The sequence below is a fragment of the Chelonoidis abingdonii genome, chromosome 4 (genome assembly GCF_003597395.2).
Source record: "Chelonoidis abingdonii isolate Lonesome George chromosome 4, CheloAbing_2.0, whole genome shotgun sequence".
NCBI classification, from domain to species: Eukaryota; Metazoa; Chordata; order Testudines; family Testudinidae; genus Chelonoidis; species Chelonoidis abingdonii.
This window is the reverse complement of record NC_133772.1, coordinates 4,573,475-4,590,955: the sequence shown is the minus strand read 5'-3', so window position 1 is coordinate 4,590,955 and position 17,481 is coordinate 4,573,475.

The following is a 17,481-nucleotide window of genomic DNA, read 5'->3' as shown; positions in this document are numbered from 1 at the left end:
GGAACCTGGCTTTATAATTTCATTAGAAAAGCAAAACAGTTTGAAGCCGTTTGTTTTGGTTCCTTCCCCCCTAGATCTTGTCATCTTCTTGATTTGCTGGTAAAACACGGGTGGCTTTGATAGGTGTGCGGGGCTTTAAAATATGTACTTCAGACAATACAAAGAGGAAAATAATAGAGCCTGTGAAATAAGATGGCTACTTTATCTGAGACGTTTTAAAAGGGCTGGGTGTGTGGTGGGAGCTGGACTAGCCATAGTCTGCTGTAGAGAATCACATTTCCTTTCAATTCCCCAGGATGAAAAGGTGATGCTGGCTAATTTGAACCTGGTTATTAAGATCCCACTTCCAAACTCAGAGTCAGTTAAGTTCTGTTCTTCTTCGAGAGATGTCCCTGTGGGTGCTCCACTTCAGGTGTCGGTGCGCCCCTGCGCCTTCGATCGGAGATTTTTTGCAGCAGTACTCCTACTGGCCACGCATGCTTAGAACCTGTCACTCATTCTGAGAGTGTTACTAGAGAGCATGCGCGGCGGGTACCCTCAGTTCCTTCTCTACCGCCCCCACTTGAGATGGAGCTCAGCAGACTCCTAGTATTTTCTTTCCTTATCTTTAGTATTCCTGTAGTTAGCTAGTTTTTCTCTGTTATTTACCTGTTAGTTAGTGTTACCTACCTTTTCCTACTAGTTAAAAAAAAAAAATTTTTTTTTTCTTCTCGTTCTGTCAGCCTCTTCAAATATGCCTGGCTCCACAGGTTTTAAGCGCTGCTCTTCTTGTAAGGACGCTATCCCTCTTTCGGATGGGCACTCCAAGTGTATAAAATGCTTGGGGAGACCCATTTCCTCAAAAATGCCCTCACTGCACTAAGTTAAGCTCCAGGCTAGGAAGGACAGGGAGTTAAAGTTAAAGCTTTATTTTACTTCAAAAATCCCTGCAATCTACCTCAGCCCTGCACAGACCCAGACCCAGCTCTAATCCTTCAAAAAAAAACACGTTTCACCTTTGTAACTGTTGTTCTTTCAAGATGTGTTGCTCATATCCATTCCAGTAGGTGTACGCGCCGCACGTGCACGTTCGTTCGGGAAGACTTTACCCTAGCAATCCGCGGGCCGGCAGGTCACCCCCTAGAGTGGTGCCGCCATAGGGGTAATATATACCCTGCTGGCCGCGCAGCTCCTCAGTTCCTTCTTGCCGTCTACTCCGACAGTGGGGAGGAGGCGGGTGTGGAATGGATATGAGCAACACATCCGAAGACAACAGTTACAAGGTGAGTAACGTGTTTTCTTCTTGAGTGATTGCTCATATCCATTCCAGTAGGTGATTCCCAAGCTTACCTAGGCATTGGGGTTGGAGTGAGAGGTCGCAGCGTGTAACATGGCAGAGCCGAAGGCTGCATTAATCCCTGGACTGTTGGGGCAGGGCATAATGGGAAGCGAAGGTGTGCACGGAGGACCAGGTCGCTGCCCTACAGATTTCCTGGACGGGTACTCGCGCAAGGAACACCGTCGATGATGCTTGGGCTAGTAGAGTGCGCGGTCACATTTGCCTGACGGGGAGAGCGGCAGGTTGTAACAGGCCCGTATGCAGGATGTCACCCATGTGAGATCCTCTGCGAGGAGATAGGCAACCCCTTAACCCGGTCAGCTATGGCGACAAAAGCTGGGGGATTGCGGAACGGCTGGTCCGTTCATATAAAAGGCGAGCGCCCTACGCACGGTCTAAGGAGTGCAACTGCTGCTCCCGCGAGACGAATGAGGTTCGGGAGAACGGGTGGATATGTCCTGGTTGACATGAAAGGCCGAGACAACTTTGGGGAGAAGGCGGGTGCGGCCTTAGTTGTACCTTGTCGCGATGGAACACCGATATAGGGGGCTCTACCACGGGGCGCGCAGCTCTGACACACGCCTAGCAGAAGTGATGGCCACCAGAATGCCATCTTCCAGGATAAGTAGAGGGGAACACGTAGCCAGCAGTTCAAACGGGGGGACATAAGACGGGACACACCAGGTTCAGATCGCAGAGGGGCTGGGCGGCGACCTGGGGGTAAGACGCTCCAGCCTTTAAGGAATCTAGCCACCATGGGTGTGAGAAGATAGAGCGGCCATCGCTCCCCGGGTGGAAGGTGGAGATAGCCGCTAAGTGAACCCGGAGAGAGGCACTGCCAGGCCTTGCTGCTTGAGCCACCAAAGGTAATCGAGGATGATTGGGATGGAAACATCGGTGGGTGGAAGTGCCTCTCCGCAGACCAGCACGTAAGCTTTCCACTTGCTGAGTACGTCGTCCTCGTAGACGGCTTCCTACTTCAGAAGCACCTGCCGCACTGGTGAAGAGCAATGCAACTCGGACCTAGTCACCACGCAGGAGCCAGGCTGAGAGGTGCAGAGACGGAAGGTCCGGGTGATGAAGCGGCCGTGGTCCTGCGTGATCAGGTCCAGGTGAAGAGGCAGGGGAAACAGGGTCGACTACGATCAGGTCCAGCAGGGAGAGAGAACCAATGCTGCCAGGGCCACGTCGGAGAGATTAGAATCAAGTGGGCCCTGTCCCTGCGCACTTCAGAAGGACCTTGTGAATCAAGGAAAAGGAGGGAACGCATAGAAGAGGTGCGTCGCCAGAGAATCAGAAAGGCGTCTGCAACGAGCCCGGTTTGTGACCTTGGGCAGGCGAACATCGGGCCTTTCTGTTCCTGCAGGATGCGAGAGGTCCATATGGGAATGCCCCACCTCGGAAGAGCGCCAGGGCGATGTCCGGGCGAAGGGACCACTCGTGGGGCAGCAAGGACTGGCTGAGCCGATCCGCCAGCGTATTCCGAACCCCCGGGAGAACGGAACACTAGGTGAACAGAGTGGGCTATGCAAAAGTCCCACAACATCATGGCCTCCTGACAAAGAAGAGCAGACCTCGTACCGCCCTGCTTGTTTACTAGTATACGTCATTGTGTTGTCGGTGAAACCGAAACACAGCGACCTTGGATCTGCGACGGAATGCTTGACAGCCAGGTGGACCACCCTCAATTCTGCACGTTGATATGTAGGCGAGTTCGGATGAGACCAGCGCCCTGGGTCCGCAGAGGCACCTAGTGAGCTCCCCATCCCAGTCCGAGGCGTCTGTTGTCAGGGACAGCGAGGGCGTGGCGGATGGAACGGAAGCCCTGCACCACGACGGATCGATCCAGCCACCACTGGGAGAGTGGAGGACGTCCTGAGGAATCGTGACTACTGTATCTAACAGGCGCCTGGCCGGACGGAGCTGAGGGATGAGCCAGGACTGGAGGGCCGTAGGCGGACCGAGCATGCGCCGTGGCGAATGTGCAGGCCGCCATGTGGCCCAAGAGTGTCAGGCAAGTACGTATGGAGGTTAGAGTGCTGCCTGCAGCCTGTGGATGATGGCTGTCAAAGCCTGGAACCGCGGACAGGGAAGAACGGCCCTGGCCATGGTAGAGTCTAGACGGCGCGATAAACTCTATCCTCTGAGTAGGGGTTTGAGTGGACTTCTCGGCGTTAAGCATTTAGCTAGCTCGTTGAAAAGGCGGCTGACCATGTGGACGTGTGCGAGACTCGCTCCTCTGAGGTCCCCGGATAAGCCAGTCGTCGTGGTAGGGAACCATGCCACCGCGACGGCAACGAGGAAGGCGACGACTACAGCCATGCATTGGTAAACACTCCGGGGCCGTCGAGAGCCGAACGGAGGACCGTGATTGATAATGTCGGCCGCCGACAACGAAGCAAAGGACCTCCGATGGGGTGGAAGATGGCTATATGGAAATAAGCGTCCTGCATTCGAGGGCGGCGTACCCGTCTCCCAGATCGGGGATGAATAATGGTCCCCAGGCCCATACGGAACTTCACTTGACCAGGTATTCGTTGAGCTCTCGTAGGTCGAGGATGGGTCTGAGACCTCCCTTGGCCTTGGGATCAGAAGTAACGAGAGTAAAACCCCCTGCCCTCTCGTTCTCGCTACCTCCTCATGGCCCTTTGTCGGGGCATTCGTACCCCTGGAGGAGGATCTGCTCGTGAGAGGGGTCCTGAAGAGGGACAGGAAGGGGGCTGATAGAGGCGGGTACGAAGCAAACTGTAGGCGGTATCCAAGCCGCAATGCGCGGAGGACCCAGCGGTCTGAAGTATAGCTGGTACCACGCCGGGAGGAAGAACGAAAGATGGTTGGAGAAGGAGGAGATGGATCTGGGGGGGACTGGTACAGCGCCCTCGGGCGCGCCTTCAAAATGAGGGCTTCAGCCCGGAGGAAGGCTTGGAGGACCTTGGCTTGGCCCCCCTGGTTACCCGATTGTCTGCGCCTGCCATTCCGTTTCGCCGCCTGGCAAAGTCTTGCCTTTGCCTGGGCTTGGGGTAAGGCCTGTGTTGCTGTTGAGGCCTGAATGGTCTACGCTGGGTGTGCATAATGACCCTATGTCTTTTGGGGCTTTGCAGCGAGGGTCAGTCTTGTCCGAAAACAGGCCCTGGCCCTCAAATGGAAGATCTTGGTGATATATGGATTCCGGAGGAAGGCCAGAGACCTGAAGCCACGAAATGCGGCGCTTAGTGACTTCCGGAGGCCGGAGGCCAGATTCCTGGCGGCGAGTCTGCAGCACCAAAGCCGCCTGTATGGAAGTGCGCGCCAACCTTTTCCCTCGTCAAGGAGAGCGGCGAACTCCTGACGAGCGTCCTGCGGGAGCAGCTCCTTAAATTTATCAGCCGCTACCCAGTGTTATATGTGTTAGCGACTGAGCAGAAGCTTGCTGGTGGAGACCCGCAGCTGCAGGGCACCTGCGGAATACACCTTGCGGCCAGCAGAGTCCTACGCCTCGCTCTTGACTTGGGGGCCGGAGCTTGTTGTCCATGGCGTTCCCTCTCATTCACAGATGAACGACAGGAACACGGGGGTGGGTGGACATATAAGTACTCATAGCCCTTCGAGGGACCATGTTTACGCCCGACACCCTGAGCAGCGGGGGGAATGGATTGCCGGTGACTGCCAGATGTGTTGGCATTGGCTTGGATGGTCCTTTTGAAGGGCAGGGCGACACGAGTGGGCGCCCGCCGAGAGGATGCTCACGACCGGGTCCTCAATCTCGGAGACACTCCTCAGCCTGGAAGTTCATATATTTGCACACGCGCCGAGGAGGTCCTGGTGCGCCTGATATCCATGGGGATGGTGGATGTCGTCCCCCCACCGCCTCGTCTGGGAGGACGACGAGGAGAGACCTGGCAGGAGCAGGTCTGGTGGCGGCTCAGACTGGAGCACCGCGTCTGACTCTTGCGGGTGCTTCAGGATCTGGAGGATGAGACGACCGCTCTTCTGTGGGGTGGAGGAGGGCGTGAAGAAGTAGCCTCCGGAGCCCTGGCTCAGAGACCGACGACCGCGGAGGAATTTGCTGGCCGCTGGCTGGTGATACGCCCAGGGGGTCCAGAAAGACCCACTGCTGAGGACCATGCTCTGCTGAGTCTCGGAAAGAGGGCAGCGGGTCGTTTCAGCGTCTAATGTACACACTGCCGCCCGCGAAGAGACTGACCCCTGGTGAGAGGGCCACGGGGGCGCCGAACGGGAACGGGTCCCGCACTCCAGGCGGCGAAGACTCCTCAGTGCCGGAGATCAAGTGCCGTGATCCATACCGGTGCCGTGATCGAGACCGGGACCTGCCACCCGCGCGTGCCGGGAGGTCGACGGGATCTGGATCGCCAGTGATGGGAACGACTCCTCGAGTCCCGGTGCGGTAACGGTGGCTGGAGCCAGAACGGTGCCGCGGAGTACGAGACCGGCGCGAGGATGTCTGCGCTGCGAGTACGACTGGTACCGCGTGGAGAGCGGTGCCGGGACTGCGAGCGGCGTCGCAGCGAGACTTCCCTCGGATCGAGATCGGTGCTGAGATCGCTGCGGTGCGACCGGGAGAGTCGGGGACGGTGCTCGCATCGGCGTGGGCTTCCCTTTGACTGAGAACCGCACCGGCAGGCTGGGGTTGGGGCAGCACAGGCTCCATTAGCGGATGGTCCCTGGCCGAGGAGAAGGTCTCGGGCATGGACGGACATCAGCTCAACTCCAGTCGTTGGCGGGAGCTGAGAGGATCGGACCGATGGACCTGCCGGGCCCGGAGTGGACGAGTCCTGGACGGCCACCCGGGCCGGCGTCGGCGCCAGGTGCTCTTTTCGAGGGGAGCTTAGCTAGGGTAGGAGGTAGACAGTCTCTTCCCCTGAACCGGTGCCGGAGAAGTTCGGTGCCGTGGTGTCTTCGCGGTGCCGGAGTGGTCCGGTGCCGGAGCCGAAGCGGCACTCGGTGCCGAGGACGAAGGATAAGTGCGCTATCAGGAGCGTCTTGAGGCGCGGTCTCGCTCCTCTTGGTCCCGGTCTGAAGCCTTGCAAATGCACTCTCGGGATATCAGCGCAGAGTAGAGCGGAAGAATGACTTCTCGTGTCTTGTTTACAGCACACCTGTTAATGCATCCCAGAATCACGTTTGCTTTTTTTGCAACAGTATCACACTGTTGACTCATATTTAGCTGATATCCCATAACACATACTTTATACCAAATGTATCCAAATTACATGACAGTGGTGAATATTGGAGTGTCAGGGTGTCACGAACATATCCTATCCTCCAATCACCTTTAAGCCCTCTTTGATTGGTCCACACTTATAGTCCTATCACAATGGCTAAATTTGGCTGTCAATCAAAGCTGTTACATAACAAGACTTAGTATTATGGTTTGTTTAGCATTATGGTCTGGTGACCCGTACCTAGTTTTGGACTGAGCCTGCCTGCCTGACCCCTCCCTGCAGGGCTGGAGTGATCTTTACTTGGCCCCAGTCTGCACTTGTCTGCCTGCCAACCTAGGCTGAACTGAAATTGCTATCGACTACCTGATTACCAAACTATTAAACTGTAAACAATATCCTTTTCAAGAGGTATCCAATGGTTAATCTATGCCTCTTAATGTTAACGTCTGCTGTTGCCACCCTATTTTTTTTAACAATGTAGTTCATTTTATTGTGGTTCTTCCTCTATTTTCAGTTCATGGAAGCAAAGCCCCATTTTCAGCGCTGTGCTCAGGGAACAGAACAGAGCAGCCTCCCAAACTCTTGCAGCAACGCAGGATTGTGCTCACTTGTGCATTTATTAGGATTTGGTCCAGGCCCATTTTAAACGTCCCAAGCGATGGGGCTTCCACCGTTTCCCAGAGGGAGCTCACTGAGGACGTTAAGAGCTATGTTAAATTGTTCTGCAGCATCCCTTCAAAGCATGTCAGCTTATGACAACACAGCTGTTAGATTGCATTGTCTAGCTCTCAGGGTAGGAGCCAAGAAGCAGGTGCTTAAAGCTGTCTGATTCCAGGTGGTGAGTTCCTGTTTGGGGAACGCTAAGCTGACATAGGGGCCTCAGTGTAGCTTGGATATGGGCGTCTATCTCTGAGAAACGGGGCAGGGCTTTCCCACATGCCTGTTGTCGGCCCCTCTCCCATTGCCTAGGGAGCAGCAGCGCTGGCTTTTGTGGGTGGCATTCTTAGGCACCTCTCTCTCCTTGTGCATTGGGAGCTTAGGGGCCTACCTCAGTTTTGTGCATCATGGCATGTTTCTGTGATTTTTCTAGGTGCTGTGACACTCAGCATTGCAACCACCTACAGTCCCTTCATGCCCAACCCATAGGAAGCCGACTCTATGGGTGCATTTCTTAGGCCACCTCTCTCTCCTTCCTGTGGTGATTGGTAGCTTAGGGTGCGGCGCCTACCTGGCAGTTTTGGGTTGCATCATGGCTGTTTTCTGTGATTTTTCTAGTCGTGTGACACCTCAGCATCTGAATACCTCAGTCCCGTTCTAGGCCCACCATAGGAAGCCGACTATGGGTGCTTCAGGGGCTCGGGCACCCCAGGAAAAAAATAGTGTTGGGCTCAGCAGCACCCCTGGCAGCCCCTCTATCAGTTCCTCCCCAACTTCCCTCACTGTGTCCCATTCTGCCGTCAGTCCTCGCCGCAAGCGAGCATCTCTCATGCCCGCCATGGATCAGCTGTTTAACTGCATAGCAAAGCCATTGAGTGGAGGGGCAGGTGGAGGAGGGGCATGCCACGTGTAGGGAGGAAGTGCAGGGACAGGAAGTAGTGGTGGGGAAAGGTGGTGGTGGTTTGGGTGGAAGTGAGTTTGAGTGGGGGTGAGGCCGGGCGGAGCAGCGGTATTGAGCACTCCCCAGGAGCTACACAACGTAGCTCCTGGGTCCCAACCCAGTGGGTACTTACAAAGTAGAGGAAGATTGCATCTTATCACTGTTTTAATAGCTGGGGAATATTGCCAGGCAGAAGTGACTTTGTCTGCAGTGATTAGTCAAGATGAAGGCATGGCTGATGTTTCCAGACTTGTACCCAGCCCAGTAGACTCTTAGTTGGCTATCAACTGCCTTGCTGTGCTTTTGCACCGTCTGCAGATCTGCTCATGAATATGCCAGTAGCATTGATTACTACTCTTTGGGTGTCACTGTTTTTCACTCACGGTTCCTATCCACAGCCTGCGCCTTCACTGATTGGACAATCAGGTCTTGCTCTTTTGACATTTCGACACGGTGGCGAACACTGGCTGTTATAATTATAGAAAAGCCAAAAACAGTTTTTTGAAATCCCGATTGTTTTGGTCCTTCCCCTCCCTAGATCTTGTCTCATCTCTGTGATTGCTGGTAAACACGGGGTGGCTTTGTAAGGTGTTGCTGGGGCTTTAAAAATTACTGACTTCAGACAATACAAAGAGCGAAAATAATAGAGCCGCTAGTGAAATAGATGTCCTACTTATTCTGAGACGTTTAAAAGGGCTGGAGTGGTGCTGGGGATGCTGGGACTAGCCAAGTCTGCTGTAGATGAATCACATTTATCCTTCAATTCCCCAGGATGAAAAGGTGATGCTGGCTATATTGCAACCTGGATTATAAAGATCCCACTCCAAACTCAGGAGTCAGTTAAGTTCTTTCTCTTCTGAGAGATCGTCCTCGGCTGCGTGTCCACTTCAGGTGTCCGTGCGCTCCCTTGCCGCCTTCTCGATCGAGATTTTTTTGCAGAAACAGTACTTCCTAACTGACACAGCATGCTTAGAACCTGCTCACTCCTTCTGAAGCGTTACTAGAGAGGCATGCGCGGCGGTACCTCTCAGCCTTCTCTACACTGCCCCAGCTTGAGATGGAGCTCAGCAGACTCCTTAAAGTATTTTCTGTTTCCCTTATCTTAGTATTCTGTAGTTAGCTTGTTTTTCTTTCTGTTACTGTGTTTTCTCTACCATTTCTCTACTAGGTTAAAAAAAAAACAAAAATTTTTTTTTCTTTCTCGTTTTCTCCGTCAGCTCTTTTCAAATATCTGCCTGGCTCCACAGGTTTTAGCGCGCTTGCTCTCTTGTAAGGACGCCGTATCCCTCTTCTCGACATGGGCACCCCAAGTGTATACCAAATGCTTGGGGGACGACCCAGTATAATCCTCAAAAATGCCCTCCTGCACTAAGGTTAAGCTCCAGGGCTAAGGAAGGACAGGGAGTTTAAAGTTTTAAAGCTTATAGTCTCTGCTCTTTTCCCTCCATAATCCTGTTTGTGGTATTTCTCCAGTGGGATGCCGCATTCTTTCCTTCCTTTATTAAAAGGATTTTGCTACACTCAGACTCCGTGCTTGTGAGAAGGAAAGTATTGCCTCCTAGAGGCGCCCAGGAGGGTGTGGTATGTAAGTGTCCCAGGTCACTGGGTGGGGGCTCGTGCCGGATATGCATGGTGTTATTAAAATGGAACCCCTGGGTACTGAACCTGGCCCTTGTTGCTGCCAACTCAGAGGGGCAGAAGGGTTACACTTATAAGTAAGTACAGTCCCATCCTCTTAAACCATGTCAGAACTTGGCCCATTAAGTTAAATGCCACATGATATTTAGGAACACTCTTGCTGCTCTCAGTATAAAATGCCATGGGACCAGTTCTGCCATACATCAGAGGGTATGTCTACACTGCAGCATGGGGCCTACATGTGTTAAATTTGATCAAACTACTGCACTAAAAATAGCAGCAGAGCTGCCCCCGTACAGTCCTGTCTGGCCCTTGAGATAGGAGCTTGGGTTGTTAGTCCATGGCTCTGTGGCTAAATTGCTATTTTTAGCTCACTACCTTGAGCAGAGCCAACTTCCTGACTGAACAAAACCGAATGCCTTGCCCTGCCCCTTCTCTGAGGCCCTGTCCCACTTGCTCCATCCCCCCTCCCTCTGTTGCTTGCTCACTCCCTCCCTCCCTTCCTTGCTCATTTTTACCAGGCTGGGGAGAGGGTACCTTTTTGACCTGGTATTCAGTTGAAAACTGGATACCTGGGAACCCTAAGCCAGCATGAGTTTGTCTACCTGAGCTGTAAATTACACACCCAGCTGCAGCATAGACATGCCTATGTGAACTCCCCTCCCCCCCGCCCCCCCCACCCTTGGCTGACTGTTTCTCCCAGAAGCAGAAATAAGCTATGTAATGTGTCTGGAGCCCATTTCTGGGGGGTGGGGCATGGGACTGGAACACACTGGTAAGAGTGCCAAGATTCCAGCATCTCCAGGCCCAGGGAGTGGGCATGCTGAGGCAGAATTTCATCTTTGGCCAGTGGCTTGTTCTGGGGGGAAAGCATCAGCCAGAACTCAACCTGTGGGGCACTTTGTGATTTAAAGGATTGAGAATACGGGAGTACATAATGGGTACTGCTGCTGACAGGTCTGTAAATACACTTGGGCATTGAGCTTTGTGGTACTATGTTTCACCTCATTGTTTGGACTCCTGGTATTATCCAGTGAATTATTCTGAAAGCCATCTTGCCAGCGAAGCAAACAAAGTTGTTAGAGGCATGTGATTTCTCAGCCACTGTGAAAGGATTTGACCATTTTGCAAATAGTCTGTAGCACTGTTCAGTCATTAACATCAGGCTCTTGAGTTACTTGGAGTTGGTTTTTCTAAACTGGATTATTTAGTAACTTCTGAAGACCCCAGACCCCCTGAATCCTCTGGGCAGCCCTGGCTGCATCAACCTATCATCTCCCCAGACACATCTAGCAAATAGCAGTAGACATTGACATGGGCTCCAGTTTAACCAGGTGCAGAGATTTGATCATTAACTTGGATTAGTTGATGAATACCTCATGCAAAGCATTTTTCCGCTACACCGCGGCTCGTCATGCGACGAGGTTCCTGGCTTTCCTCTTCTCTCTTTCCTCGCGAGGTTCAGAGCACCATAGAGGATCTCCCTTTGATGGTGATAAACTCTTTGCTGCCACCACTAATGAGGTGCTGCACTCCAATGAAGGACTCATTTTGAGCAACACTGAGATCCTTAGGTATCCAGACCCCTACAAGCAGAAGGAGACAGTACAGATACCAACCTTACCACCGTCCGCGCTACCCTCATATACTCAGCATTTCCCGAGAGCTCAGGATCATCAACAACAACCCCAACGCCAGAGGTCCAGATACCAGCAGGCGTCGCACCACTTCTTCCGGGATGCCCCAACCTCCTCAAAATAATAAGCAAATTTGAACCTTTGGTCGAGGTCTTCGTGAACGTCGCCCCTGTTTCAGTGCAGGTACTGCCTACAACTATCTTTGGACACCGTCTACAGCCATTTTTACACCAATGGCAGAATATTACCACCGACAAGTGGGTCCTAGAGGTCATTACAACGGGGTATTCCATCCCCTTCCTCTCCTTACCTCCCACCCACCCACCCTCCCCGTCCCTCTTCAGGGACACTCTCACGAGCCACACCTCCTGCAAGAAGTACAACACCTTCTTCACCTGGGTGCTATAGAGCTCGTACCCGAATGCCACAAGGGAAGGGTTCTACTCCTCCCCATATTTCTCTGACACAGAAAAAACACGGGAGGATGGCGACCGATCCTCGACCTCAGGAGACTCAACAATTTCATCAAGAAACAAAAGTTCAAGATGGTTACTCTCACCACCATAATTCCAGCACTGGAACAGGGCGATTGGTTTTCAGCCCTCGACCTACAAGACGCCTATTTTCACGTCACTATCCACCCAGCCCCACAGACGTTTTCCGTTTTATCCTTTGCTCGACGCATTACCAAATACAGAGTTCTGCCATTTGGCCTGTCCACTGCCCCTCGCGTTTTCTCCAAACTCCTAGCGTAGTCACGGCCTACCTCAGAAAACAAGGGTATAATATTTCCTTACCTGGACGACTGCCTTCTCAAGGCCTCCTCACACACCGAAGGCTCTCCGCTTCACAAAGATCACAATCGAGTGCTTCCAATTCCCTGGGCCTGCAAATAAAACGAGAACAAATCCACATTAAGTCCTACCCAACGCCTGGACTTCATAGGTGCAAGCCTCGACTCCACAACCGGACGGCATCCCTTCCACCCGACCGTTTCCATACTATAAAACTCTGGCTACGAGGCTTCAGCAGCAGTCCTCGGGTCGCCGCCCGAGACTGCCTCCAACTACTGGGGCACATGGCCTCGGCACTTTCGTGGTCCAGAATGCATGCCTCCACATGAGGTGCTTCCAAGCCTGGTTGGCCACGGTTTACAAACCAAACGTCCACTCACTACACAAACCATTGACCATTCCTTACCGGGTCAAGGACTCTTTCATATGGTGGACAGCCCCCGACAACCTCTGTTCTGGAGTCCCCTTTCTCCAGACTCCACCCACGGTGATGATGACAACCGACGCATCCCTCACCGGAATGGGGGGCCCATATCTCCCACCATACAGTCCACGGCCTATGGTCTCCTTCCGAGACCTCCCTACACATAAACATTCTAGAACTTCGAGCTATCCGGAATGCTTGCCGTCGTTTCCTCCCACTAATCGAGGAATCAACATGTACGCATAATGACAGACAACATTGCCTGCATGTTCTACATCAACAGACAAGGGGGGCTCGTTCCCACTCCTTTATTCAGAGGCCATGAAACTCTGGAATTGGTGCCTTGCGAATCACATCCATATATCAGCTGCGTACATTCCCGGCGTCCTGAACACCACTGCCGATGAGCTAAGCAGACGCTTTCCTCAGAGCACGAATGGGAGATAGACGACAAAATCATTCTCCACATATTCCGCACTTGGGGTCACCCAACCATAGATCTCTTCGGACCCCAGACAATACAAAATGCCTCAACTTCTGCTCCAGGGCAGGACTCGGCAAACACTCCCTAGGGGATGCATTCATGATCCCCTGGCACCGACCCTTGCTTTATGCAGGGGGTGTTCCCCCAATACCTACGCTCCCAACAGGTGCTCAGCTTTTCACCAAGAAGATACGAAAACGGATCGTGCCATGATTATCCTGATCGCACCATCATGGCCCAGACACCGTGGTTCTCCATTCCTCACCAGAATGTCGATTCAACCTCCGATCTCCCTCCCTCTCATCCCCGCTCCTATCACAGCAGCACGGCCGGATTCTTCACCCAATCTCTCCTGCTTCACCTCAAAGCTTGGTACCTGCATGGTCCCAACAAGAACTAGACTGCTCTGGCCAGGTACAGAGGGTACTCCTGCAAGCAGAACGCAATCCACCCGCACCACCTACCTCCGAAAGCACAAAAGATTTACAAAATGGTGCTCAACCAAGCAGCTGTCTCCGACCTCTGCACCTCTTCCCTGTATACTCGATTATTTATTGGACATGAAGCAATCTGGCCTGTCATCCAGCTCCATCAGGGTCCACTTGCTGCCATCATGACCTTCACAGCACAGTTGACAATACCTCGGTTTTCGCTCATCCCATCACCAAACGTTTTCTGAAGGGTCTCCAAACCCTGTATCCAGATGTTCAGCCACCTACTCCTCCATGGGATCTTCACCTGGTATTGTCCTGTTTAACACGCCAACCCTTTGAGCCCTTAGCCACCTGCTCCCTTTTGCACCTCTCAATGAAAACAGCCTCTTTTGGTAGCCATTACCTCCGCCAGACGGGCGGGCGAAAATAGCAGCTCTTATGGCAGATCCACCATATACCCTCTTCTTCAAGACAAGTGTACTCTACGTTTACACCCTAAATTCCTACCAAAAGTGCATGCTCCCTTTCACCTCAATGAACCAATCCATTTACCAACTTTCTTCCCGAAACCGCACGCAAACTCCTTTGAGGCTGCGATGCACACACTTGACGTTCGAGGGCTTTATCTTTTTATCTGGACAGAACAAAAACCCTTCGAAACTCTCCTAGACTCTTTGTCTCTATTGCGGACCGCTCCAAGGGCATGCCTATCTCTACTCAGAGGCTCTCGAAATGATCTCTGACTGCATACGTCTCTGTTATAAAGATAAAGAACGTTACACCTCCGGAAGTGATCAGGACACATTCCACTAGATCTGTATCTACCTCTCTAGCCTTCCTACGCAAAGTACCCTTGTCAGACATCTGTAGGGCGGCCACCTGGTCCCCTCCCACCATACATTCATAACTCACTATGCCCTTACTCAAGGCCCCTCTCTGACACTCAGTTAGCAGGGCAGTGTTGTCTACGGCATTCCTGCCAGACCCGTATTAAATCCCTACCTCCTGAGATACACTGCTTTGAAGTCACCTGAAGTGGAGCACCCACAGGGACATCTCTCGAAGAGAAGAGGAGGTTACTCACCTTGTGCAGTAACTGACGTTCTTCGAGATGAGTGTCCCTGTGGGTGCTCCACTACCCACCCTCCTCCCCTCTACTTCGGAGTTGGGGTGGCCTCCGTTGTAGAGAAGGAACTGAGGGTACCGGCTGCGCATGCTCTCTAGTAACACTCTCAGAATGAGTGACAGGTTCTAAGCATGCATGGCCGGTAGGAGTACTGCTGCAAAAAATCTCTGATCGAAGGCGCAGGGGCGCACCAACACCTGAAGTGGAGCACCCACAGGGACACTCATCTCGAAGAACGTCAGTTACTGCACAAGGTGAGTAACCTCCTCTTCTACTCCCCAGCTGTGGGCCTTGGTTTGTTGTTAATCAGGTCACAGGGAAATTGCTCTCACCATAAAACTTGCACTTTCTTTGCTGGAAGTAAAACACTGCTCAGATCTGGCTTGATAGAAGCAGGGCCACCCAGAGGATTCAGGGGGCCTGGGGCAAAACAATTTCGGCAGCCCCTTCCATAAAAAAAAGTTGCAATATTATAGAATACTATATTCTCATGGGGGCCCCTGCAGGGCCTGGGGCCTGGGGCAAATTGCCCCACTTGCCCCCCGGCGGCCCTGGATGGAAGAGATTTTTAGGCCTGCTGGATATGAGTGCGGGAATGCCTCCCAGAAGAAAGCAATTTAGTACAGCTCCTATGGGCAAGGTATGGACAGGTAGATTACTGACAGAGTAGGAGGGGCCTAGTGGTAGATCCCAGTCCCTGGGACATGTGTTAGCAGGCAGGATTCTCTCTGTGGAAGCCACACGTGGGCATGGATTTTAGTGGTGGGGAGGATTAAGGTCCAAAGAGGCATATTTGAAATCTTTATAAAATAGAGACTACAGAACGGGTCCCAAATGCTGCAGTAACTCCATTGTATACTCTAGCCCCAGAGATCATTATTGCAGAGCATGGCAATATTTCTTTCTGTAAGGGCTCCTAACTTGTGATCTCTGATTTACGGGGGAAGGTCCCCATTTTTTCCATGTACACACTCTGGAGGGATGAACTGCTCTAGTTTGTGCTCTTCTAATGCCTTTCATTTCACCCAGTGAATTCTACCTCCCACCACTCTGCTGCAGGTATCATGATGCCACTTTTTTTCATAAGGGGAAACTGAGGCACAAAAGCATATGATTGGCCTATGATCACATAGGAGGCAAATGGCAGAGTTGCAGAGCTGTAACCAGGGTGGGATGAGCAGGGCAGCTGTCCAGGCTGGAAAACCACAGGGGCAGAAAGATGGGGTTGGAAAAGTGATGAAAAAAAATCATATGGGCGCAAATATGCTTGCTTGCTCTGGTTACCAAAATGCCTAGTTATGGCTCTGCTCCCTGGAGCCACCTCTCACAGCTTCTCCTCCATGCCTGGCGCTCCCACTCACTGCTCAACTGAGGCAATTTCCCTGGGATTATTGGTGGGAACTCATCCCTGGGAACACATGGGTGGCAGGGGAACTTGGGCTGTGACCTAGGTGTTGGGAGCTCGGACAGGAAGGTCCTGGAGCTATTACAGCCCCTTATAAGGCAGCACTGGCTCTGCTCTGGGAAGCGTGGGTTGAATTTCTCTATTATATCAACACTAAAATCTCCAGTCAGCAGGAAATTATTTTTCTTAAATTTCTTCTCTCTTTCCTAAATGAAGCACAGAAGAATTAAGTTACTTGTCTGAAGAGATCTGGCTGTGGAACCCAGGAGTCCTGACTCTCTGCTCTACCCCAATATACCCCACTCCATTCCTAGAGGCAGGATAAAACCCAGGAGTCCCAACTCCTAGCCCTGTTCCACTGTAACTAACTAGACTTTACTCTTCTCCCAGAGGGCAGGCTAGCACCGAGGAGTCCTGACTTTAAGACCCCAGTGCTTTGTCCACTAGACTCCACTCACCTGACAGAGGTGAGATCAGAACCCAGGAGTTCTAAGTTTTAGCCATTTAGGGTATGTCTACACTACCCGCCGGATCAGTGGGCAGCAATTGATCCAGCGGGGATCGATTTATCGCGTCTAGTCTAGATGTGATAAATTGACTCCCGAGCCCTCTCCCATCGACTCCTGTACTCCAGCACTGCGAGAGGCACAGACAGTCGACAGGGGAGCGGCAGCAGTTGACTCACCACGGTGAAAACACCACCGTAAGTGAAGACACCACATAGCTGAAGTTGTGTTAAATTAGATTGACCCCTTTCCCTCCCAGTGTAGACCAGGGCTAAGTCATGCTGGCTCCCCATGTTTATCTATGGGTATAATTTAGACCAAAATGGGTGTGACTGTCTGTACCCCTATGGTCACTGCTTCTATAAGACTATGATAACACTTGTACAATGTATGCCTTGTGAAAACTCATTTGAAAACTCATAATTTGCTGATCATTATTGTTCTGGTAAAATGTCTGTGGCAACATAGTATGTAAAGTTATAAGAGTCTGGTAATAATACTCTATGGTATTATTAAGCCATGTTCCAAGTCTGGAGAGCAGTCACAAACCAGTTTGCCAGAGACAAAAAACCAGCAGAGGCTTCAGTCAGCTATCAACAAAATCAAATGGACCATCATCTGGTTAAGTGGCCATTCTTTGGCAGGAAAGAAGATGTGGGCGAAAAGCTACATCCTGACAAAGAAACAGCTGGGGGTTCCCATCCACAGAGACTTTCTGTCTCCTGAACCTCAGGTGGAGATGTTTATCAAAGAAGAGAAAGAGCTATAAGGGAAAGCAGATGCCCCAAATTATTCCTCCCTTTCTCTCTACCCATGGCATCCACACCACTTGTAGATAGAGCCGTACCAAATTCATGGGCATGAAAAACATGTCATACCGTGAACTCTGGTCTGCCCCCGTGAAATCTGGTTTCTGTGTGTGTGCGTGCGTGCTTTTACCCTACAGTATACAGATT